The sequence below is a fragment of the Dermacentor variabilis genome, chromosome 8 (genome assembly GCF_050947875.1).
Source record: "Dermacentor variabilis isolate Ectoservices chromosome 8, ASM5094787v1, whole genome shotgun sequence".
In the NCBI taxonomy this organism is placed as follows: Eukaryota; Metazoa; Arthropoda; class Arachnida; order Ixodida; family Ixodidae; genus Dermacentor; species Dermacentor variabilis.
Genome location: NC_134575.1, coordinates 100005984 through 100011983, shown reverse-complemented (window position 1 = coordinate 100011983; position 6000 = coordinate 100005984). Strand labels below are relative to the sequence as shown.

The window sequence follows — 6000 nt, the reverse complement described above, 5'->3', positions numbered from 1 at the left end:
AACAGATGTAGTCGAGTGTTTTTCCATTTCGTTCCTATCGAATTCCGCGATCTGGTTTGAACCCGTGAGCTCGAGCTTAGCAGCACAATGCCATATCCACTACATTACCATTATAATTACCGCGTCGCTTTTCCTTTTTTGTTGTTGTTGTTGTTAAGCACAGACTGTACAAAAAATTTCACACGGCTTACGGGCCAAACATTAGCATATATGATGACTACCTAAAACTGTTTTCGGCACCCGCGAGGTCCGACCGTAACAAAAGAACCCGTACCAATTACTCTGCATTCTGTTACGTGAGGAAGCCGGTAACGTGAATGGAATGTTGCAGTGCAGTTGTTTTTCTTTTTCTATAAGAATATTTCTCGTAAATCTTAGTACAGGGCGCCGGATGGGGCAGACATGTTTTACTTGTTCGAAGCAGCAAGCAGGAAGTTTACATATGTTCTTCCGTTTGCGTTTCGCAAGACTTGCTGATAGAAAAACATATGCGCAAAAATACACACGAGAGATACATGCTGCTTGAAGAACAAGAAAAATATTTGTCTCGAAAGGAAACCGCACAATAACATAGTAGGATGAAAGCCGACACTGCGGCCGCAATGCACGTGCAATTACCGAGCGGCATTAAAAAAATAATAAAACGAAATAAAGAAGGGAAAGAAAGGCGCCTATTTATAAGGGATAAATACATTCCATATGCAATTATGAAGACCGTTTGAGCAGTCTTAACGCATATACTAGCGTTCACAGTAGTACGAATAACCCTACCCAGAAGTATCACCAGCAGTTTAAACGGCGTGACCTTGACGCAGCCGAATCCACGTCGATCGCAGCGCCGCCAAAGAATTTTTCGTCGTTGCACGCCCGACTGGCAAGCATGCGCGCCCCATCCGTTGGCCTCACTCAACCGTTTTCTAGTACACTGTAGGACAGGCGGCAGCAGCAGGAGAGCGACTTTGGTCACAATGCCACAGTGCTTTGATAGAATAAATAACTGCTTTGCAAGGATACCTCAGACCATCGTCAGGTACCCCGCGGTCTGTTCCATTATCAGGTCCTATAGTCCCCGCAGTCCCCGTTTCCCAAGTGCCGGTGCTACCGCAACGCATCTGGAACAAAGGCGAGAATACTCGGAGTTTCGCACGATTACCTGTTCGTCTGCTGACACTTAATTGTAAGGACAACCATAAAGCAATACCCCTGCCAAGCGCTCAAGTTAAGTGCACTAAGGAGAGCTTCACTCGGTGAGTTCACTTTGAGAAATCTAAACGTCGCGACTGGAGTGACGGTGTCACTCGCAAAAGAGTGTACTGCCGAAGTGGTGATCGCGCGAACTACCTGTGCTGCAATCGCGTCTCTCGTCACTTCTGTCGCTTCTGGTATCGCTTGTGCTTCCTCGTCTGTATACATATCGGTGGTGCTGCTTTGTCTGTCCCTACTGTGGTCATGCTGGTGGTGTCGTGTGATGTGCGGCGGTTTTTTTGCCACGGGAAAGTTTAGCGCAGAAGTGCGTCGACGTCTCACAATAGGAAGAAGTTTCCAAGGCTGCTTCAGCGGCCAGATGCAACGTGATGCTGGTGCTCAATATGTTTATTCGCAGCGGGACGACGGCTGAGAGTGACAGTCACCCTTTTCACGGTGATCCCGTGGGCGCTGCCATGTTTAATCACGTGGTGACGCGTCCATTGCTTGCCTCAACTGCCTCCGTTGCCAGCGTGTTTACAATGGATGCGTATGATGCCAGTGTGGCTTAACAAATCTCTGTTTCGGGCGACGTCGTAGGCGGCGACTGGGTGAACGAAACGTAGCTTTGGCCACAGAAAGAACGTGAAAAAGAGCTTTCGGCGCTGATTAAGCTGTCCAAACGGCGCGAGCAGCGTATATGGTGCTTCTTCTAAAAGTGGGGCTAAATATGTCTTACATTCTATCCAAACTTTCCGCTTATGAATTGAATCAGGGTTAGTGTGTTTCTCTCACCGTACTTCATTGGGAAAATATTTTGAAGCAGCGGCTTGTCACATTTCTGATTCGGCAAAGTCTGTCGGTGCGGTCACCATCTGATTATTTTCTGCCTCATTGCTCGTGGGTGTGCTAAATTGCGGTATATTTATTATTGCTGCGCACACTGCTTGAAACGTAGCCGTTTTGTACATTTAAATACCTTGTAGCAAAGATATCGCTAGTTACTCTTGTGGACTGTCACAAAACATTCAGCTTTGACCATTTGTGTGCTGTCGGTGTACTCTGTCATTTATTGTAAGTATATGGTTCACATATATTGAAGTGTGCACCTATTTACGTATTGACATGTTGACGATAGAGTGGGCGTAAGATTCCATGCCGGTTAGGGTAGATGTGTGTAGATACTGCATGTGAAACTTGCTATGACAGGAAGCGGCACAACCTCTTTTAACATCTTTTAAAAAGCGGTACTCACTCTTGCCGACATTCCAGGACTGAGGACCTTTCTTTAAAGGTTAGAGATACAGCAGTGGTGGATGAGCAAATACCTGTATCCTCGAGGAAAGCCATACATATGAAAGCGGGAGTAACACGTACTGACACTTGCAGGAGCGGTCCACCAACATGGCCACACAGAATCATTCTATTCCTTAATATGCCCATGGCTATTTCTGCAGCCAACTATTGCACACGTCTTCAATCCAACACGATTGGAGCGCAGTGCATTTGCAAAAACTCGGTTGCATTTCTGACAGCTGATTCCACAGAAGAAAGATAGAAACGGTGATGACTTTGTATGCGTGCGCTGTCGCTGAGGCCACATGTGGGTTGCTGCCGAAAGTGCCATCTCATTTCTCTAATTAAGCCGCACATACGAAATTGGCCTTCAGTAACAAAAATGCGAGAAACTGATGTCATTGTTCTGTCGACTGAGAATAGGATACACATACGGTACTCATTATTACCTGCTGACTGGTAGTGAACCTCCCCTTTGTGATAGATGTGGTGAGAGGCTGGCCGGCGTCTTAGTGGAGTGACGGGAAGCAGAAGCTGAACAAAAAAAAAAAAAACACTATCCTATAGCATACCGATGCCACATCTCCCTTCATCCGGTAATGTTTCTTGGAGCAGAACCAAGTTTTAAATTTTTTACAAGATGTCAATTTACTGCGCATTATAAGCCCACGATATTCGTAGCACATGCTCTCACGAGAGGCTCATGCTGTGAGAGTAGCAATGTGTGTGGCACAACTCCTCCGGGCCACTGTGCTTAAGGGCGTTGGACAGGCAATAGTGCTACTTGTAGCGACATATCGTAGTATATCACTTCTTCATAGTACACCCTTTTCCACAGCATATGTCATGTATCAGTGTCTAGTTTTATTAAGAATATACGCACTTTCCAAAGAATATTTTTTAGGCCTCTATACTGTTGTGTTTGATCCACTTCTCGATGATCATTATTCAGCAACGGCAGTTTCCTATTATAGCCTTGGCCCCAATAAACCCCAATCATCATCATCGTTGTTTCTCTAGAACAAAGTGCTCTACGGAAAGGGTCAGTATATGGAAACACATGCTGCGCTGAAAGAATGTCTCACAGACAAGTCCGATGTGTGTGAACGCCATGTTGAGTACGAGAATCTATCTTTTCATTCTTGAGAAGATATCTATCTTGATTCCTCTTGGAAATAATGGACACTGGTTTACGGCACAATAGATGACTTAATTATTCTCGGTTTTCACGAACATAACTCGAAGGCAACAAATGTGATGTCAAAGCGAAGCTGATCAAAAGACAGAGCTCAAGTGTTGGCAGGCACTCCGGTGGAAACTTGTAGGGATGCGCTTTATGTAGGTTTTAAAGCAATTGTGCTTCGAATATTGTAGTGCTTGCTTGCAAAATGTGCGCTACTGACTCTCATCATCAAGCTCGTGACCGTGGTTTTGCCTTTTGTACTCTGAAAGCTTGAACTTATTGAAGACGACACCACATAGCAGCGATATGGGAATCGTTTTCAGGAGGCAATTCGTAGGTGGAATCTCTTGACTTATGGAAACTGTTGTCCATGAAAAGTAGCGCACCTGATTATTTGCATGAAAAGCTACAACAAAAGCCACAAAATCATATTTCGAGCGGCTATACAACCCTCAAAACCATAACTGAAATTGTCCTTAGAGAAAATTAAGCACGTACAGGTGTGCAAAACGTATCAAGGCAAAGTAAGACAGTAACATATAAAATCACATGTGCACTACAAACTGTGGTGCACAGTATATACAAAAGCTTGTGAATGTCATCTTTGGCTGCAGAGGCAACTTTGTTCGACCAAGCCTCCGTACGCAACCTTCAAACAAATACAGAAACATGTATGGGTAATATGAAGAAAAATGCCTGCGGCTTTGAATGTACGTGATTCTCGACCCCCACAAGCCTCTTTACAAAGATATGAGGTCGTTGAAAACCATCCTGGGATATTCATCAATATTGAATGCGTACAGAATCAAACATTAATTCATTACACACTTGAGAGTATAGTTTCCTGTGATTTATTCTGGAAAACCCCAGTCAGACTGGAGAAACCATCTGTGAGTGTATGCATTTGGATGGGATGATTTCTAACTGTTGACATGTATAATACAGTTTTATATGATCAAGCGCATGCACTTGACTAAACAAGAAAAAATAAGACCAACGTTTACAAAGCACATGCATTTGAACCACCAGAAAGTAATGGGAAAATTACTTTGAAAAAGGGTTGCACAAGCAAATGAAACACGTCACAATGTTCGTTGGCAATTTTGTTCATAGAAAAGAAAATCCTTTGAACATTGAATGTTCAATTGTTGAATCGGTTGTTGCCACTTCCTGCCAATCACATTGAACATTCATCTTTTTATATGCATGATTGACATGTAAAAATTGCATGTACAAAAGGTTTATAGATGCGGAACAGATGTGGTGGCTCATTAATTTCAGTTTCCAGATAGGTGTTTAGTTTGTAGCAGTAAGTTTGCAGAAACTCCACTGCAGTTGTCTAAGTATGCACACTATAGTGTGCGTAAGCGTATAATCCTAAATTTGTTTGCCTACGCCCAAATTTCATGTTGGCCCACCCCTAAAAAGGTTTCCCCAGGCATCTTCTGTGGAGCACTATGTATCCCTCTGGATATGCAAAAATCTGATCATATGGTTTTTCTCTCGGAACAGTTCTTTTTTTCCGTTGTTCCTTGTCCCTTATAATGCTACCAATCATCTACATTTACACAATTAAAATGATTAAATGCGTTAACTGCACAAACTATGCATTTTTCTGCAGATACAAGGCATTACAATCTTTGCGTGACAGACAGATTTTGCTAGGGTACTCGCCAAAGAATGCTTATGCATTAAAGTAATGAGAGGTGGTTAGCTTACTAACAAAGGAGTAGCATTTGGCCACCTTATGATCTTGAGCAGCATGCAATATGTTCGTCATATCGCTGATTATGTACAGGAGCTCCTCTTTATTACACATGTTATGAATATGCTGCCAGAAAAAAACACTGAGTACGCAAATGTGGTGCTTTTAACTAGGTTAGTTGGAAAGCAGAATCGCCAAGCCTGACCGCTGATTTGCATCGTACAGCTTCAAGCTTGAGGTGCCAACTACATGTGTATGTCGAGGTCGGTACAGGGAAGTTTTGTTTTTCACATTAACCTCTGTATAAATATTTGAGCGGGCAGCTAAACTACATTTACTAATGAGCAAGTGGTTCAGGTTAGGTGGGGGAAAACAATGCATGGCAGCAAGCATAGTACACGATTCACCGTGTGTGAAGAAACATGTGACTGCAAGACACCCTAACAGGTATCGCTGAGCTTAGTGTCACAAGTTGGTAGCACCGCGCTTCCCCTTAACCTCTATCTTCTCAATTGGATTAACACGGCTTGCTATGTGCTTGCATGCACCTTCGCTCATCGCTCCTTCTCTTTCGTGTGGATTAAATTGGCACGGCTCGCTACATGCTTGCGCTTGCATTTCTGAGCGCAGA

General features: G+C 43.6%; 1 protein-coding gene across 3 annotated transcripts in view; it reads left to right on the top strand.

The window, feature by feature from the left end:
* The first annotated feature begins 901 nt into the window (after positions 1-901).
* LOC142590477 (uncharacterized) overlaps positions 902-6000 on the top strand; it is an 83800-nt gene continuing 78701 nt past the window's right edge. The window contains exon 1 of one of the 3 annotated variants that reach the window (XM_075702630.1): positions 902-1247. The gene's annotated coding sequence lies outside the window, so the exon portion shown is untranslated. The remainder of the gene's footprint in view (positions 1248-6000) is intronic. The other 2 variants (XM_075702631.1, XM_075702629.1) reach the window with 2 other exon arrangements.